Source organism: Protopterus annectens, chromosome 2.part1, assembly GCF_019279795.1.
Source record: "Protopterus annectens isolate FY-2018-M chromosome 2.part1, PAN1.0, whole genome shotgun sequence".
Classification (NCBI taxonomy): Eukaryota; Metazoa; Chordata; order Ceratodontiformes; family Protopteridae; genus Protopterus; species Protopterus annectens.
The window spans coordinates 614,103,200-614,123,199 of NC_056729.1; the positions used below are offsets into that span (position 1 = coordinate 614,103,200).

Genomic DNA, 20,000 nt, shown 5'->3' on the forward strand with positions numbered 1-20,000 from the left:
GTTTGCAGAGTGTAGTCTCTGGCCTTGAGAAGTTGATGCCTGGTGGTGGCGGAGAGGAGTCAGTCGTCTAGATACGGAAACACCTGGAATCCTTGACGTCTCAGATGAGCTGTAACCACTGCCATACATTTGGTAAACACTCTGGGGGCTGTAGTGAGGCCAAAGGGCAGGGCTCTGAACTGAAAATGACTGGACCCCAGCCAAAAGCGGAGAAACCTTCTGGAGCGCCTGTGAATCTTTATATGATAGTACGCATCCTGAAGGTCTATTGAGCACATCCAGTTGTCCTTGCCCAAAAAGAGTAGAATGGACTGAAGCATGACCATCCGGAACCTTGCCTTCTTGACAAAAACTTGTTTAGTTTGCTGAGGTCTAAAATTGGTCTCCAATCTCCCGTCCTTTTGGGGACCAAAAAGAAACTGGAGTAGATGCCGGATCCTACTTGGTCTGCTGGCACTATTTGGACGGCTCTTTTTGCTAGGAGCTTTGATGCCTCCTGCTTTGCCAATTCCCTTAGACCGGGTGAGACGTCTGGAAGGGATTGATGAGGAACGGGATATCTCGAAAGGGATATTGTAACCCTCGGATATGATTGACTGTACCCATTTGTCTTGAGAGAAGGAACGGTAGGCTATTGGGTACAGCGACAATCTTCCCCCGACTGCCTCCAAGGGTGGACAGTCGGGCAACACCTCAGGGATGCTGGAAGGATTTATCAGGGAGAGGCTCCCTGCTACCCTGATTCTGCGGACCCCCTCTGCCCCTAGGGCGGCGCCTATTATTATTACCCCCTCTGCCTCTGGGGGTAAACTGACCACGTGTGTCCGGCGTGACTCCTTGAGATTTACGGAACCATATTTTCCCTCCCTTCTGACCCTTTGGATAGGGTCTTGAAGGGGTGGAGAAATGGACTCCTACAGCAGAAAGGGTCTTGCCGTCTTGTTCACATCTGGTCAATGTATCCTTCACCTGAGGTCCGAAAAAAGCCGAACCATCAAAGGGGGTATTGGTGAAGGACGCCTTAAAAGGGTCTGCAAAATTACAAAGCCGCATCCAGGCCTGACGCCTAAGTGCCACTCCTGTACCAGCGGCCCTACTCGCTCCATCGGCTGCATAAGAAATGAGCCGCATGGAGGAGTTTAGTCAAAGAATTGAGGATTCCTGGCTGTGAGGCAATCTTTTCCTGAGCCCCAGTCGCCGAAGGATCCTGAACCACTTCACCTAGTTCCTTGAGAATGTCTCTCTGAAGTCTGGTAAAGTGACAAAGGTAGTTCAGAGAACGCATAGTAAAGGTCGCTGAAGAAACATCCGCTTGCTGTACCTATCCATGGTCCTAGAATCCTTGTTAGGAGGATGGACAGGCACAGAAGGATCAGCAAGTTCCTTCTTGGTGGCCGCCACCACCACCATAGCACCAACAGGGACGCCCTTATAAAGAAACTGTTTGTCTGAAGGGGCTGTGATGAATTTGTAGGGCCTCCTAGGAACTGGTTCCACAGAATCCGGGGCTGCCCACGCCTTCCGAGCCACTACTTGCATGAGTGGGTCGAAAGGCGGAGACACCCAGGAGGTGGAGGGTCGAGATCCAAAAGCCTCCAGGTATACAGACTCATCCTCTGAGGGGTCAATGGAAGGCCAGTTCCCCCTCTGCTTAAGGAGTTCTAGGATGTCTGAAAAGGAGACATCCTCAGAGGGGGACCGTGGGGAGCCCTCATCCAAGTCAGTATCTGATGTAGTAGACTCAGGGGAGTCTGTGTGCTTCCTCTTACACGGGGGTTCTGCTGCAGGATCAGGAGAAACCACGGAAGAGGAAGTTCTTCCCAATGGGGAAACCTGGGGTGATGGATCTCTGGGTCCGGGAGCAAGCGACTGGCAAGAGACATCAACAGGCACCGAAGATGGAGGAGCTAAAGAAATAGACCGTTGACCTAGCTCAGGGGCTAGGACACTCCTCATCACCTCGAAGGCTCCTCTTCCCAGGGAGGCCAGAAGAATCCCGCTCTGAAGAAACAGGAATCCCCGGCCCCACCAAAAAAGAAGGCTCCGAAGCCGATGTCGGTGCCGAGCTCACCAATGCCGAAGCTCCAAGAGGGAGAGTAGGGTCGGAGAAGGGTCCTATGCCACTCGCCCCCTCGGAGCCGACAAGGGAGACCTGATGACCGGATCCCTCCAAAGAAGGTCTCATGGAGGAGATCGGAGCTGAAGACGTCAGAGCCGAAAGGGGAAGTATCGGCTCCGGCGCAACCACGGTCACCGTTCCGAGAAGCTCCGGCTCCGAACTCTGAAGGAGAGTCGGAGGAGGAAGTTCAGGGGGATGAGAAATAGCAGACGTCTGTTGAGACAGGCTATGGAGCATTTGGGCTAGTGCCTGTGACTTCAACAGTCTGCTTACCACCCTCTCTAAATTGTGGTCTGACAGCCTGGAAGATCTTGAAGATCGGCTCCGATGGCTCTGCTCCGACAAAAGAGGAGATCCCGGAGCCGAACGAATAGACTCCAGGGAAGGAGAGAGAGATCTCTTCCTGGATGGAGCCATCGGAGCCGATGACCCCTCGGCTCCAGATGGAGCCGAAGACTTATCGGCTCCAATACTGGATAAAGACATGTCGGCTCCGGCCGGAGCCGACAAAGTAAAGGGTATTTGTGTATCGGAGCCAGACGGAGCAGACACTACAACCTCCAAAGAGGGAAGATCGGCTCCGGCCGGAGCCGATCTCTACTACGAAGGAGTCGGAGCCACAGCCGAAGGCTTGAGAACTACAGCCTGGGCCTTAGATGGCTTAGAGGGCTTAACCGACCCAGCCTTGGTCGGAGAACCCTCTGGCTTTAACAAGCCATGAAGAATCAGTGTGTTTCTTCGTTCCTGCAGGACTCTCTGTCTAAAGGAGTGACAAATAGCACAGGAGTCCTGCAGGTGTAAAGGCCCCAGGCAGTACACACAAGAAGTGTGACAGTCTGTCAGAGACATTTTCTGACAGCACGAGTCACACTTCTTGAAGCCTGAGACCTTCACTTCTTTAGACATAATTATGTCCAAAAATACACAGAGACACAACAGTCACACAGTTAACCCACAAAAAACACACACTAACCTGACAGGAATTAACTTAAGAGGGAGGCTTAAGGCCTGAAGAAAGGAAATAAATCCTGACGTAAAAGAAGGGGAATATAGGGTAGGAGATTAGCTACAAGTATAAAAATATACCCAATAAATGACAAATAGGAAGATAAGGGAGAAAAAACCCTGACTAATTTTATACAAATTGAAGCTTTACCTGAGCTGGTAAAAAGGAGACCTCTTCGCAAAGCGGCAAACGAGATCTGGGGTAGTCACAACTTGCATCATGGGATACAGGGTTGCCTCGAGCTGGTAAAATGAGTTCTCGAGCTTAGCAAGTGCCGAGTCTCGGCTCCGAACCCATCCAGCAAGAATGAAGGTGAGTTTGACAACTTAACATCCGGTATTTCCATTCAGCGCAGCATGATCAACTGTCTGTAAAATAAAGATCTGAGGTTTCTTGTGTTTTTACATTAGAAGGGGGGGCAGTTTGCATGCAGATGTTTTAAGTAAGGTAAAAATTTGCTGTGCAGACAATAGAAATACTGTGATATTTACATACTTGGAGTCATGTGAGAGAATTGCTTAATCATTGACTTTCAGCTTAAGTCTATTTTAGGAGAATAGAAATATTAGTTTGAGGGAAGAGTGGAGCAAGGAGTATGAAGAGCTCATTGGGGAATTCCCTTAAATTTAGGTAGGGAATAAGCAGGAACATTTCCGTTTGGATGACAGGTATGAGAAAAGTTGGGTCTTGAAGGTTTTTGAGTTTGGTATAGTCCTAAGTGAAGGAGGGAGAGACTTCAATTTCTTGCCTAGAAGGAGTAGAAGCTGGCAAGCAGGACGTTTGGGTTTGTGGATAGAAATTAAATTTTAGTGTTCAGATCTCGAGAACTGTTTGGTATGTATGGGGGAAAGGATGTTTGTTAAGGCTGGGCATTTATCTGGGTAGAATATTAATTTGTGAGCGGTGGTTAGTTGAATATAGTGTAGGTGGTTAGAGAGTTCTAGCCAGTTCAGTAATTGTAGGGTAAAGGCAGTGGTGAGAAGAGGTTTTGGATTTAGTTGCAAATTTAGAGATTTATTATAGCAAATTTCAAGTTTTGAGGTGGTGGAAGAAGACAGATTAGTTAGAAGAGGGGCTCCATATAGTAAAGAAGGTAGGTAGTTGCCAAGGAATGCCTAGAGGAGTTGGAGAGAAAGAGGTTATTTCTATAGAACATACCTAATGTTTGGTGGGTTTTATGTTTTGTTGTATGTGGATATCAAATTTAAGGTGCTCATCTATGGTAATGCCAAGAAGTTTTCCAAAAGGGACCACTTCTATAGCGGTGTTGGTTTGGCTTAGTACTTTGAAAGCATTTTGTCATAAGAGAAAGCCCTGGAGGGAGGGAAAAGTAGCATTTTAGATAAGGACAGAGAGACAGAGAGACAGAGAGACAGAGAGACAGAGAGACAGAGAGACAGAGAGACAGAGAGACAGAGAGACAGAGAGACAGAGAGACAGAGAGACAGAGAGACAGAGAGACAGAGAGACAGAGAGACAGAGAGACAGAGAGACAGAGAGACAGAGAGACAGAGAGACAGAGAGACAGAGAGACAGAGAGACAGAGAGACAGAGAGACAGAGAGACAGAGAGACAGAGAGACAGAGAGACAGAGAGAGTTTTGGTGCATCCAGTTCTCAGTGGTAGAAAATGCTATTTGGGTTTTAATCAGTAGTTCAGGAAGGTTAGTGGCAGCACAGACTAAAGTTGAGTCATCAGCGTATTGAATAACTGTTGTGCCCGGGATGACAGTGTGAAGGTTATTAATGAAGATGTTGAAAAGCATGGGTCTGAGGATGGACCCCTGGGGAACGCTGTTGGGTGTTGGTAAGGAGGAGGAGGCGGTAGAGTTCTTCCATCTGACAGCTTGAGGTCCGTCAGATAGGTAACTGGAGAACCAGGATAGAGTATTAGGGGAGAGATTAAGGTTGGCGAGATGAAAGAGAAGGTGTTTGTGGGAAATGGTGTCAAATGCTTTACAGAGATCTAGGAATACTGTGGATACTAGTAGTCCAGAATCTTGGACTCAACTGACTGTTTCTAGGAAAGACAGTAGGGCAGTTATGGTGCTGTGGCCAGAGCGGAAGCCATGTTGAGTGGGTGTTGGGTTAAGAAAGGCATAAGTTGGTGGTGGACACATTTTTCTAGAATTTTGGATACTGGAAAGAGTAGGGCAATGGGGCAGAAATTGGAACTATTGGTGTTTTTGCCTCCTTTGTGAAGAGGAAGAATGTAGGCTGAGCGCCAGAGTATGGGTACATATGACTCTTAAGGATCGTATTAGGATACCGATTGAGAGAGCAATTAGCATCAGCAGCACATTTAAGGAAGAAGGAGGGTATGTTGTCAGGGGCATTGGAGCATGGCTTTAGTTTGGATAGGAGCCTTTTTATAACAATGGTTGAAACTTGTTTGAGCTGGAAATTAAGGGGACGGTTGTTGGGTGTTGAAGGAGAGTTGTGTGGATTGTTGTTTGGGAATGTTTTGGTTAGGTTAGCTATGGATTCTGTAAAGAATGAGTTGAAATGTGAACTCAGTTCAATGTCAGTTATACTTGGGTCAGGGCAGGGATTATTCCTGGACCCTGGATGGAGAAGGAAATTAACTGATTTCCAGAATTGTTTTGGGTTCTTATTATTGTTGGACTGTAGTTTATTGTAATAGTTTTTTTTGTCCATGGTGATTAGTTTTTTTACATGGTTGCTGAGTTGGGTGTATTAAGCAAGGTAGTAGGCATTTTATTTTTCTTGTAAAGTTTCCAGGATTTGTCCCTGTGGTGCATGACTGTTTCTTTGGACAGCCAAGGAGCAGAATTAGCTTGGACTCTTTTGTTTCTTAGAGGGGCTAGGGAGTTAAGAGTATTTAGGAAGACAGAGTTGAAATGTTCTACAGCTTTGTCAAGGGGAAGACCAATTAGGATTTGCTAATTAAATTGTTTAAAAAGGTTCGAGAAAGTTGTGGGGTTGAAGTTGCTAAGATTACGAGTGGGAATGTAATGGTGTTGATATTGGATAGAGTTAGAGTGATGAATAAAAGCAGGGAGATGGTCACTAAAGGTGTCTGAGATAGTGCCAGAGTGAATTATTTTGTTTGGATGGGAAACTAGGATCCAGTCTATGATGGATCCTGGGGGGTGAAGTTTGTTAGGATGGGTGGTTGAGTGGATTACTTGAGTGAAGTTAGAGGTTAATGGATAGGGAGGGAGAAGGCATGTTGATTTTATTCCAATCAATATTAAATCACCAAGAATGTAAGTTTCATACTTTATTTCAATTGAGGCCCAATAAAATAGAAGTTATGTTCTTACCATAACGTTCCATGTTAGTTGTCTTCTTCTCGCCTTCTTCTTGCTGGATGGGTTCGGAGCCGACCTCGGCTCCGACTCGGCCACTCTAAAGCTCGAGAGTTGGTTCCACCGGCTCGAGGCTCCCCTTATATCCCACAATGCTAGGCGAGAGTTACCTCAGATCTCGTTTGTAAGCTAACCCCAGCTTATGATAGTAACAATATAAAACAGAATAGCTATAACAGAGTCCACCTCTAACAACAGGAAGAAGAAGGGTGACCTACATCCTGAAACAAGAAATATGCATAATAGCATATAGCTAAGAAAGAGGTGGTAGAAAGAGAGGTCACGATCACAACTCCTCTAGGTCTGTCCAGGCCAGGGGGAAGGAGGGTGGGACGCAAGAAGAAGGCGAGAAGAAGACAACTAACATGGAACGTTATGGTAAGAACATAACTTCTATATGTTAAGTTGTCTATCTCGCTCATTCTTGCTGGATGGGACCGTCCCTAGCACCTTGTCCCGGGTGGCCTAACGGAACAGACTCCTGAGAACAGTGGAACCAAAATTAGCTCTATGCCTAGAAGCCAAATCCAACTTATAATGGGAAATAAAAGTGTGAGGAGTAGCCCAAGTAGCCGCTGCACAAATGGTGTCAATAGGCAGTCTGTCTTGGAAGGCTAGAGAAGTAGCCAAAGCTCTGGTGGAATGGGCTTTAGGTTTATTAGGCAGTTTTGGTGTCTAATCTCATAAACAAGGGTAATCAGAGATGTTAGCCATCTGGATAAAGATACCTTTGAAACTGGAAGTCCCTTTCTGCTTTCCGCATAGGAGACAAACAGCTGATCAGATTTTCTGAATAGTTTGTCCTGTCCAAGTAGTACCTTAATTGACGATGAACATCCAGGTAGTGTAATTTTTGTTCAGACCTATTTGAATACTCCGGAAAAAGACAGGGAGGTCAATGCATTGGTTTAGATTTGATGTTGAAACCACCTTAGGCAAAAAGGACTGGTTAGTTCGTAAGGAAACTCTGTCCTTATGAAATACAAGGTAAGGAGAACGACAACTGAGTGCTTGAAGTTCTGAAATTCTTCTAGCTGATGTGATAGCCACCAGAAAGAGAGTTTTCCATGATAATAACTTTAAGGAACATGAAGCTGCAGGTTCGAAGGGGAAAGAATCAAAGAAGCAAGAACTAAATTTAGGTCCCAAGGAGAAGGAGGATTTCTTACAGGAGGTCTGAGAAGAAAAACTCCTTTCAAAAAGGCTTTGCAGAGTTTGTGGGACATTAGGGCAGATTCAGAAATACCCACATGGAAATTAGAAATAGCTGCCAATTGAACCTTAAGAGTAGATGGAGATGAACCTGCATGGAAGAGTTCAGCTAGAAAATCAAGGACTAGTTGGATGGAAGCGGTGAAAGGATCTATGTCCTTTCCTTGTGCCCAATATGAGAAGCGTTTCCACTTACTCAAATAAATCTTTCGAGTGGAAGATTTATGGGAAGCTATCAAAATATCTCTAACAGAGTGAGATAACTGAGGAAGCCTGGCTACGGTTGGAAGTGGAGGAACCAAGCAGTGAGGTTCAGAGAGGGGAGGGAGCGATGAAACTGACCCGACTGATGGATCAAAAGATCTGGAACTAGGTCCAGATTCCACGGTCGCTCCAAAAGAAATCGATGTAGAAAGGGGAACCACACTTGTCGAGGCCAGTAAGGAGCAATGAGGATCAATGAGGCCTTCTGAGCGATAGCTTTCTGTATTACTTGAGAGATCAGTGGGAAAGGTGGAAATGCATACAGAAGTCCCCGGGGCCAAACCAGGACTAGCGCGTCCCTGCTGGGTTGGCCTGGTAAAGGGAATAGAGTGAAGTACTGTCTGCACTTGCTGTTTTGGGGAGTAGCAAAAAGATCGCAGCAAGGCTGACCCCACTTGAGAAATATCTCTCTCACTACAGAGTCTTTCAGAGACCACTCGTGAGGCATGAGAATAGCTCTGCTCAACTTGTCCGCAATGTGATTGGACTTCCCGGGGATGTGCGTTGCTATCAGAAAACGCTGAGAAGAAATCGCCCATTGCCACAGTCTGAGTGCTTCTCGGCACAGGGGGTATGATCTGGTTCCGCCTTGTTTGTTGATGTACCACACCACAGACATATTGTCTGTCTGGATTGCAATCGTTCCCAAGGGAAGAGAGTCTTGAAGGGCTTGCAACGCTAAAAGCACTGCTCTCATCTCCAGAACATTTATGTGCAAGTGGCATTCGTTTGGTTGCCATGTGCCCTGGACTGTCCTGCCCTGATAATGCCCCCCCCACCCGATCAGGGAGGCATCCGTTGTCAGAGTAGCAACCGGAGGAGGTGGAACAAATGGTCTCCCCAACAGGAGCTGGGGGGAAGACATCCACCACATGAGATGCTTTTTGCACGCTTGCGTGATCATAATGGTGTGAGACATTGGAAGTTCCTGGTATGACCATTGAGAAAAGAGCATCCACTGAAGGATCCGCATGCGGTATCTGGCCAATGGGAGGAGAGGTATGGCCGCTGCCATGATTCCCAACACCTTTAGAACTAACCTGGCCTTGGCTCTGTTGTTGTTGAGAAGAAGTGACACTAATCTTTGAATGTCTGATATCCTTTGGTTCGTTAGTGTTGCAGACATGTTTACAGTATCTAAATTTGCGCCTATGTAGGTAATAGTACGACAAGGCGACAAAACAGACTTTTCGCAATTTATTGAGATACCCAGTTCTTGACCGATGCGAAAAGTGTAATCTCTGGCCATCAAAAGGAGATGCTTGGTGGGAGCTGTGAGGAGCCAGTCGTCCAAATATGGAAACACCTGGAATCCTTGTCGTCTCAGGTGAGAAGCTACCACTGCCATGCATTTGGTAAACACCCGGGGGGCAGTGGTGAGACCAAAGGGCAGGGCCCTGAATTGAAAATGACTGGTTCCCAGCCTGAAGCAGAGGAATCTTCTGGAGCGCCTGTTCATTTTTATGTGATAGTACGCGTCCTGAAGGTCTATAGAGCACATCCAGCTTCCTTTTCCCAACAGGGGAAGAATGGATTGCAGCGTGACCATCCGAAATCTTGTTTTCTTGACCGATCTGTTCAAGATACTGAGATCCAAAATTGGTCTCCAGTCCCCTGTTTTCATTGGAACTAAAAAGAACCTTGAGTAGATTCCGGATCCTAGTTGGTCTGCTGGCACTGGCTGAATAGCTCTTTTTGCAAGCAGTTTTGAAATTTCCAAAGCTGCTATATCCCTTTGAGCGGGTGGAACATCTGGAAGGGATTTTTTTGACTGACTTGGAAAACGAAGAAAGGGAATAGAATAACCTTCGGAAATGATGGACTGTACCCATTTGTCTTTTGTCAAGGATAGCCAGGCTTCTGGGTACAGTGACAATCTTCCCCCGACTGCCTCCGAAGATGGGCAGCCGGGCAACACCTCAGGGATGCTGAAAGGGCTTATCGGAAGACGTTTCACGATTGCCCTGGTTCTACGGACCCGCTCTGCCTCTAGGGCGATGTCTACCATTGTTGTTCCCCCCTCTGCCTCTGGCGGGGAACAGACTCTGTGCGTCAGGCGAAGTCCCTTGAGATTGTTTACGGAACCACATCTTCCCCCCCTTCTGACCTTTGGGGTAAGGCCTCGAAGGAGTGGAAAAACGGACTCCGACGGCAGAAAGGGTCTTGCCATCCGTCTCGCACCTAGTCAGGGTTTCTTTCACTTGTGGACCAAAAAGAGATGATCCATCAAAAGGGGAGTTTGTGAAAGACGTCTTGAAAGGTTCCGCAAAATTGCATAGCCGCATCCAGGCGTGCCTACGTAAGGCTACCCCTGTTCCTGCGGCTCTGCTCGCTCCATCGGCCGCATAAGAGGAGGCGCATGGAGGAGTTGGAAATAGAATTAGGATAGCCAGCTGCGTGTTCATTTTTTCTTGGAAACCCGCAGCTGTAGGGTCCTTAAGCATTTCACTCGCTTCTTTGATCAAGTCCCTTTGAAGACGAGTGAAATGGCACAGGTAATTCAGCGACGCATAGTAAATGTCGCTGAGGAGAACATCCACTTCCGTACCTATCCATGGACCTAGATTCCTTGTTAGGTGGATGGACAGGCACTGAAGGATCAGCCAGTTCCTTCTTTGTGGCGGCAGCTACCACCATAGCATCCACAGAGACTCCTTTTGATAAAAATTCCTTGTCTGCTGGAGCTGTGATGAATTTGGAGGGTCTCCTGGGAGTGGGGTCCACTGAATCAGGAGCCGTCCATGCCTTTTTAGCAACCACCTGCATGAGGGGGTGGAGGGGGGGGGACACCCAGGAGGTGGAAGGACGAGAGCCAAACGCCTCAAGATACACAGATTCGTCCTCCGAAGGGTTGAGGGCTGGCCAATTTCCCCTCTGTTTAAGGATCTCCAGAATGTCTGCAAAAGAGACATCTTCAGAAGGGGAACGGGGGGAACCCTCAGAATCATCCAGATCTGTGTCGGACGTGATAGACTCAGGTGAGTCAGTCAATGTGCTTCCTCTTGCACTTCCTCTTCCGAGGGGGCTCTTCTGCCAAATCAGGAGAGGCCTCGGAAGAGGATGAAATCCCCACAGGGGGCTCCTGAGGAGTTGGCTCTCTGCGGTCCGGGATGAGGGAGTGAGTCGACTTACCCTGAGGCAGCATAGAGGGAGGGGCTGACGGAGCCGACTGTGGAGTAGAGCCAGGCTCTAACACACTCCGCATGACCTCGAAAGCACCCCTGTCAGGCAGAGCCAGAGGTCCCCGCTCCGAAGAGCTAAAGACCCCCCTCTGCACCGACAGTGATGGCTCCGAGGCCGATGTCGGAGCCGAACTCACCAGAGCCGAAGCACCGAGAGGGAGAGGGGGGTCGGACAAGGGTCCGATGCCACTCACCCCTCGAGCCGATGAGGAAGTTCGGCCGAGATTCCTCCATGGAAGAAAACGGAGCGACGACGGGCCGAAGACAATTGTCTCGGCTCGAGGTGACCACAGTCTCGGTTCCGACACGACCCGGCTCCGAGCTCAAGAGAGTCGAAGGAGGAAGGAGTTGATGGACCGGGACAGGCACCGACTGATGAGTCGGGCTCTGAAGCATCTGGGCCAGTGCCTCAGACTTGAGTAGTCGACTCACCACCCTCTGAAGGTCATGATCAGATAACCTCGATGACCTAGAGGAATGAGACCTTTGGCTCCGTTCAGACAGCAGGGGAGATCCTGGAGCCGAATGAACGGAGCCAAGAGAAGGTGACCTAGATCTCTTTCTGGTTGTCGGCTCCGAAGATCTTGTCGGAGCCGACACGGGTACCTCGATAACCTCGGCTCCAGCCGGAGCCGAGGGAGCCACAGAAACTGTGGACTGAGTCTTATCGGCTCCAGCCGGAGCCGATAAAGGCAAAGGTTGAACAACCTGAGGTCTCGGCTCAGAAGCCGGAGCCGAAGACCTCGATGCCTTGGAGGGCTTCCCTGTTGAGACAGACAGGGAATCCTCAGGCTTCAACAAGCCTCTCAAAATAAGCTTGTTTTTCCTTTCCTGCAGGACCCTGGGGCTGAAGCCATGGCAGACAGCACAGGAGTCCTGCAGGTGCAAAGGCCCCAGACAATAGACACAAGAAGTGTGAGCGTCTGTCAGAGACATTTTCTGACAGCACGCATCACACTTCTTGAATCCGGAGACCTTTGCTTCTTTAGACATAGCCTAACTGGTGAACACAAACACACACTCAAACACACCAGTTATACCCTGTCAAAATAACAACTATATTAAAAATATACTAAAAATAAGTACAATAAATAGTAGTACACTACACAAACACTCCCTAGGGAAGGGAAGGCCAAAGGCCCAAGGGAAGAACTAAAAGTTCTTTTGACAAGAAACGGGAAGAAAATAGGTTCGGGGATAGAGTTTAATAAACTACACTAAATTAGGAATAATTAAACTAAAAAAGGGGAAACAAGAGTAACTTTTTAGAGAAAAAGCTAAAACTTACCAGGAACCGGTAGAATAACCAACCTCGAAGCTGTAGCGGCAAACGAGATCTGAGGTAACTCTCGCCTAGCATTGTGGGATATAAGGGGAGCCTCGAGCCGGTGGAACCAACTCTCGAGCTTTAGAGTGGCCGAGTCGGAGCCGAGGTCGGCTCCGAACCCATCCAGCAAGAATGAAGGCGAGATAGACAACTTAACATGAATATTTTCAAGGTTAGAGACGTTGTCGCCTGGGGAGATATATAGGGAAATAATGCAGATATTCTTAAGTTTATTCAATCTTAGGAGATTTGCTGTTAGTTCAGAATTTTTGAATTGTGGAGTTGGAATTTGAAGAGAGATTAAGGAAAGAAGGTTAGAGTATATTAAAGCAGAGCCGCCACCTTTTTTATTTAAAAAAAAAAAAAATTCAGTCATCTCTGTGGATATGGAAACCAGGAGGTAAGATTTCAGTCTCTGCAATATGGGGTTTTAGCCAGGTTTCGGAGATTGCAAAGATGTCGGGTTGGTTGTGCTTAATCCAAGCTTGTACTTGCTGTACTTTGTTATTAAGGCTCTGGGCATTAATAGTGAAGTACGTACAGTTTTATACCTACCATAAATGTAGATGTTAGAGTGTACACCCTTCTGCAGTCATCACACTTGGGTTATCCTGTCATCAGGCGGTCCCGCAGTCGGCAGGAATTCCAAAGTCTTGGTCCGGCGTCTGTTGCTGTCACTTCTTCCCTGACGTCAGTGCGCCAGGGGTATATATAATGCATCAGACGCCATCTTCTTCAGTTTTTCTTGCCCCAGATGTCAGGTGCCCCCAAAAAGGTGGTCATTAATTAGTACCAAATAAAGTAATTTTTTTGCACAAACACAAAATCCCTCCAGCTATAAGCAAATACATCAGGAAAGTATTGTATAGATTTAGCCAGTTAGATCAGAGGGAATGGAGGGAGGGTAACCTGGACTGCAGCAGGGTGTACACTTGAACATCTACATTTATGGTAGGTACAAAACTGTACTATGTTCATCGTGTTACCCTGCTGCAGTCATCACACTTGGGTAGAATCCCAAACCTATGGATGGGTGGAGGAGTTAGAGGGTTAGAAGGCCCTGCAGAACTGCAGTGGCGAAGCCAGCCTTAGTCTTAGAGTAAAGTGGTAAGTGATGGTGTTTGGTAAAAGTGTGTACTGAACCCCAAGTTGCAGCTTCCAAAATCTCCTTGGTTGGTACCACCCTGAGGAAGGCTGTAGATGTAGCTGTTGCCCTGGTAGAGTGGGGCCTAATGGTAGCAGGAACTGGTTTTCCACAATGGGTATAGCAAAAACAAATGCAATGTCCTATCCATTTGGAAATGGTTTGTTTTGATATAGCCTTCCCCTGTGAAGCTGTAGCATAGGATACAAAGAGCTGGTCAGATTTTCTGAAAACCTTAGTTTTATCCAAGTAGTAGCGAAGTTGCCTGTGAATGTCCAAGGAATGCAGGAGTCTTTCTCCTTTGTTCTGTGGGTTTGGGAAGAAGGTGGGCAAGTGAATGGTTTGATTTAGAGACACACTGGAAACCACCTTAGGCATGAAAGAAGGATTAGTTCGTAGAGAAACTCTGTCTTGATGGAAAATGAGGAAGGGTTCCACTGCCATTAGTGCCTGCAGCTCTGAGACTCTTCTAGCTGAAGTTATTGCTAGCAGCAGGGCAGTCTTCCATGATAGGAACTGTAGATGTGCAGAGAAAGCTGGTTCAAAGGGAGGTAGCATAAGTTTTTCCAGAATAAAATTGAGGTCCCATGTTGGTGTAGGTGCTCTCCTGGGGGGCCTAATGTTTTTTGCCCCTCTGAGGAACTGCCTTAGAAGTGGATGCGAAAATAAGGGCGGTTGTGTGTTGTAGTGGGCTGAAATAGCTAATGCATGGATTTTAATGGAAGAAAAAGAAAGTCCTTTGTGCAACATCTCAGTTAAATACTGTAGAATCTGAGGCAGGTGAGGCTGAAATGTGTTTTGGCCTTTAGTTTGGTTCCAAGCACAAAACCTTTTCCATTTGTCCGCATAGGCCTTCCTGGTGCTGGGCCTCCTAGCTTCCAGAATAACATCCATAACTGCTTGGGAAAGAGGAGTTGGGTGGATGTTTAGGTGATTTTCCATGCAGCCAGATTTAAGGTTTTTAGCTGGCTGTGAAGAATGATTGTTTTGCTGTGTGAGCAAATGGGCAGTTTGTGGTAAAATCCAAGGTGGGCCCTGGGCCATATTCCTCAACAGTGGGTACTAGTGTTGGTGTGGCCAGTCTGGGGCTATGAGTATCAGTCATGGTCTCTACCTTCTGACTTTCAGAAGCACCTTTGTGTGGAGAGACAATGGAGGGAAGGCATATACGGTCCGTTTTTTCCAGCTGAATGAGTGTGCGTCCACTTTCCAAGCTTGATGGTGAAGTGTCCTTGTACAAAATTTTATTAGTTGATAGTTTTGAGGACTGGCAAACAGGTCTATATCTGGAAGGCCCCATTTCTGCGTTATTGCAAATACTTGTGGATCCAGTTTCCACTCATGGGGATCCATGATGTTTCTGCGGAGGTAGTCTGCCAATGTGTTATTTTGTCCTGGCAGGAATTGAGCTTGTAAGTGAACTTGGTAAGCCAGAGCTGTGTTCCACAAGTTCACTGCTTGCCTGCATAGAGGGTAGGAGTGTGTACCCCCTTGTTTATGTACCACATTACTGTGGTGTTGTCCATCCTTATTGTAAGTTGTCCTGGATGTAATAGATTCTTGAAGGCTGTCAGAGCATTCTGTACAGCTAGCATCTCTCTTTGATTGATGTGCAGATTCCTTTGATCTGCAAGACCATACGCCTTGAACACACTGTCCTGCCATGTGTGCCCCCAGGCGTAGTCCGATGCATCTGTTGTCAGTTTGCCTGGCTGGGGGCAAGGTGAAAGGCTGACCCTTGTTGAGGTGACATGCCAGTGACCACCATAGAAACTCCTGTTGTAGGCAGGGAATGAGAGATATCATTGTGTCCAAGCTGTGGCTGTGTTGAGACCATACATTTTTTAGGTACCGCTGTAATTTCCGCATATGCAGCTTTGCAAATGGTATTAGTAGTATGCAAGATGCCATGAAGCCCAAGGCCTGCAGAATTTTTCTTGCAGGTAGTTGGGTCTTTGTTGCCATAGTTTTGAAATATTGAGTCAGTTGTAGTTGTTTGTCTGGTGTCAGATAAGCCTTCTGGGCCATTGTATTCAAGCTGGCACCCAGGAATGTCATTTTGTGAGGGTACTAGTTTTGATTTATTTTCATTTACTGTGTTACCCCAGGCAACGTAGAAGATGTTTTACAAAAGCCAAATGTTGTAAGAGGATGTCATTGCTTTCTGCTTGGATGAGGCAGTCGTCCAGGTAGGGGTATATTTGAATTCCTCTTTGTCTGTAGTATGCAATTACTGGTGCCAGGCATTTTGTGAAGACCCTGGGCACAGTAGATAAGCCAAAGGGCAGTGCAGAGAATTGGTAATGGGTTGAACCTGCAATGAAACGGAGGTATCTTCTGCAACTTTGTCTGATAGGGACATGCAGGTATGCCTCCTTGAGGTCCAACGTCACTAGCCATGCTTTCTTGCCCAACATGGGAAGAAGCTGCTGTAGTGTTAGCATCTTGAATTTGGGTACTTGTAAGAAGGTGTTTAGAATTGAAAGGTCCAGAATTGGTCTCCAGGCATTGTCCTTTCCGAGAACTAGAAAGAGTCTTGAGTAAAATCCTTGGCCTTGTTCTCGAGTAGGTACCAGTTGAATGGCTCATGTCCATGAGAGCTGTAATTTGTCTTTGTGCCTTTGCCCATTGATTTTGTGGCAGGTTTGGCATTCCTCTTTTCATTGGCAATGTGTGAAAATGGAATCTGTATCCTCATGAAATTATGTCTAGGACCCATTTGTCCTTTGTGACAATGTGCCAGTTGTCTGAAAAAGTGCGAGTTTTCCTCCCAAGGGGGCTGCCAAGAGAGTGTTGCTTGGCCAGATGAGGTGCAAGTCATTGTTTGCCTTCTGGTAGTTTGGGACCAGTCTTCTCCTCCCTTCTGTGCTGCAGTGCCCCATTGTCGAGTTTTGTACTGGGCTTGTGGTTGTCCTCTGCCTCTTGGACGTCTGTATTTACCCCTCTGTGGCCCGTCAGTAGCTGGAAAGGACCAATTTTTTGTTGGCCAATTTCTGCTGAAGCGAGGGGGCTGTACTTGTAGGAAATCTTTGACTGTCTGCATAGATTTTGCCTTATCCTCCATTTTCTTTAAGACGACTTCTGCTTCAACTCCAAAAAGAACATCCTGCTGTAAGGGAGCATCTAGAAGCTTTGCTTTAACATGATCAGGCAGAGTTTGTTCCTTTAACCAAGCATGCCTACGTATAACAGACCCAGTGACAGCTGCTCTGCAGAAAGCCTCCAAAGAATCAAACCCACATTGTAAGGTATGTTTGCCCACCTGTTCAGTTGCATGCAACAGATCCTGCATTTCTTTCTATTTAGACTGTTGAGGGAGAGTGCTCATTTTTTGTTTTAACTGAGACATTAGAAATTGCTGATATTTTAGCATGTGAAACTGACAATTTAGTGCCCTCATAGCTAGAGTGGCTGAGGTGTAAACCTTTTTCCCCCCACCTGTCTAGTGCTCTGGAGTCCCTTTCAGAGGGTACAGGATTTTTAGCCATACAAGCCTTAGCCCCTTTGGGACCCTGTGAGATGGTCTCTGGATCAGCAACAGGACTTTTGTAAAGAAATTTGTGGGAATCAGGCACTCTATAGTATCTGTCAAGTTTGGCCGGAGCAGGAGGCAGAGAGTCTGGGTTCAAACTGGATTCCAAGTAAACATCATCCACAATGTCTAAAACTGGGGGGGGATGGCAAGTGGTCTGTGCTGTGGGAGTAAAAGAAACTCTGAGCCTTTTCTTTTAGTCAGAGTAGTCCTGAACTTACCAGTGAAAATGTTCCCTTCATAGTGTGTAAAGTTTCCCCAAAGGAGTAGTCTTCAGGGGGAGAAGCTGAGGGAATGGAATCCTCAGCATCAGAATCTCCATAAGGGAAGGAGTAATCTTGGTCTTCAAAGGAGCCTGAGGAAATAGACACTTGTTCAGAGGATGCATAATCTTCCTCTTGTCTAGGCCTTTTGTCAGGAGGGGGTTGGGAACCCCTGATTAAACAGATCAAATCTTCAGCCATTTTGAGCATCTATTTCTTAGGCATAGGGCCTTGAACAGGGGACTGAAGTGCAGTCTTTTTAGGTTTAATAGGAGTCTTCGTCTTAGGATACGTTTTAATGGTGAGCGTCATCGGTCTGAAGACGCCTTCAGAAACCGAAGGTGTTTCTGCAGCACTGACATCTTTTTCAGCAGTGTCGTCGGTAGGGCCTGAACAAAACGGCTGTGTAGGCCTGGTACTTTCCGCCAAAAGTTCCGAAGCGGTCTCTGGTTCCAGATCTGCGTTAAGTCAGGGGCTGCGTCGGAGCCTCAGTGGAGACCGGACCAGCCGAGGCCTCGGAGTCTGGCCTGGGTCTAGGCTGCCTGTCCTTATCCTTGCGTTTTTTGTGCACGCCGATAGTCGGTTGCTCCGACGGCATAGTGTAGTTAAATTTTCTACCAAAGTAGTGTTGTGCGAAATCAAAGCGTCTTTTTATAGTACGCTTATTAAACCTAGCACAAAAACAACAACTAGTGATGTCGTGGTCTGGGCCTAGGCAAGGTATGCAGTAAAAATGAAAATCCTTATGAGGTATTTGCTTCCCACAAGAAATACAGTTGTTAAGTTTCCCCAACGGGGTACTTAGCTTTATTGAAGACTTCGGTCTGAAATTCGAGTTTGAAAATCTGAGTCGGCCGACCGGCACTTGCGAACTGCTTCTGCTTCAGGCACCGCGCGGCAAAAAAGACTGAAGATGGCGTTGGATGCATTATATATACCCCTGGCGCACTGACGTCAGGGAAGAAGCGACCGCAACCGACGCCGGACCAATACTTTGGAATTCCGGCCGACTGCGGGACCGCCTGACGACAGGATAACCCAAGTGTGATGACTGCAGCAGGGTAACAAGATGAACATCTTAAGAGTGCTGTGAGAGAAGGCAGAGGGGGAAGGAGGAAAGGGTTATATGTAGTGGGAGAAGTAGGGGGTGGGGGGAAGGAGTTGTCTGTAATGAGACAAGGGCCAGGGTTGGGATGGATATCTCCAGATAAGGCTAGGACATTACAGGAAATAACTTTTAGCCTTTTGGGTTTGTATAATAGGAAGCTGTTTGGGGCTAGCAGTAGTTTATGAGTAAATGTTTTTGTTGTGGTGGAGAGGTGTTTGGGATAGAATAGTTACAGTAGGTTAGGTGGAATAAGAGAAGAGGATATAGAGTGGAAGTGAGTGCATGAAAGTGGTTGCAGGTGAGTGTAAGGGATAGTTTGAGTAGAAGGTAGGCATGGGGGTGCTTTGGAAGAGTAAGAAGTAGCATAATAAAGAGGAATTAGTAATACAAGAAGGGAGCAAGGGACCCGAACAGTATAGAGGATTGGGGAGGGCATTCTTGGAATGGGGGTATTGAAGGGAGTATTATAGTGTAAGTGAACTGGCTTATTGAGGAAGAGAGGCATGGAAGTAGATGGGGTTATATTAATTTACAAGGAGGAGACAGTAAAAAGGGGTATGGGATAGTGGAGTGGGAGGAGTAATAAGGAGAGGACTATGATTAGTTAATTGATATGGGTGGGAGGAGTATGGGAAGAATAAATGTAGAGGTGCTGGGGCCGGTGAGATTTGGGGTCAGGGGAGCGGAGGGAGCCCGTAGGGCAAACGGAGCGGGTACAGCCAAAGGAAGGAGAACATGAGGAAAACAGAGTGTGAAAGTCTGAAGGTAAGTTTGCAGTGATGTATAGGAAGTTGAGACTTACAGAGAAGTAGTGTTGTAGGTATATATATAGATGAAAGACAGTAGAAGGTGGTAAGAGGTTTACTAAGGCTACAGATGGGGTGTTAGTAGAGTGATATGTGGATAAATAATCCTGGGACAATAGTGAGAGAGTGAGCAGTAAAAGATGTCTAGGAACTGTGTAGGGAAGATATGGTAAAGAGTGGGTAAAGGGACAGAGACAGCAAGATGATAGTGTAGCACCACCAAGTGGGCAGTTTGTTGCAGCAAAGTCCCCTGAGGGGGTATCAGGTTAGGGGAAGGAGGGAGCTATTTTAGTTCAGGATAGGGGGTATAATATAATAGGGAGAGAGTTGGGGTTATTTAAGTGAGAAAAGGGGGGGGGGGTTGGCTGCTGGCTAACCTGGCAGGGAAGCACGCTGTGACCTAGTAGAAATTAAGTACTACCTTTAATTGTTACAAATGGTTGAAGTAGTACACATACTTTCACTGAATTCCTTGCTGGGAATGACTCTCATTGAGCAGATGAGATTTTAGTTTTTGTTTTTATTTTCCTTGGTTTGTGGGCTCGTCATGGACTTCAAGTAGGGCACATTTAGGTGGTTAGAGCAGGAACACAAGATTAGGTGCGTACACGGGACAGGTCTGGAGAATCAAAGCAACATATTAAATATAAAATATCAAAGCAACAAGTGAAAAATCATGAATATTAATACATTTGAGTGTAAACAA

At 46.8% G+C, this 20,000-nt stretch overlaps 1 protein-coding gene across 1 annotated transcript in view; it reads right to left on the minus strand.

Moving 5' to 3' along the window:
* LOC122794877 (nuclear autoantigen Sp-100-like) overlaps positions 1 to 20,000 on the minus strand; it is a 1,817,621-nt gene that overhangs the window by 356,050 nt on the left and 1,441,571 nt on the right. The window lies entirely within an intron of this gene.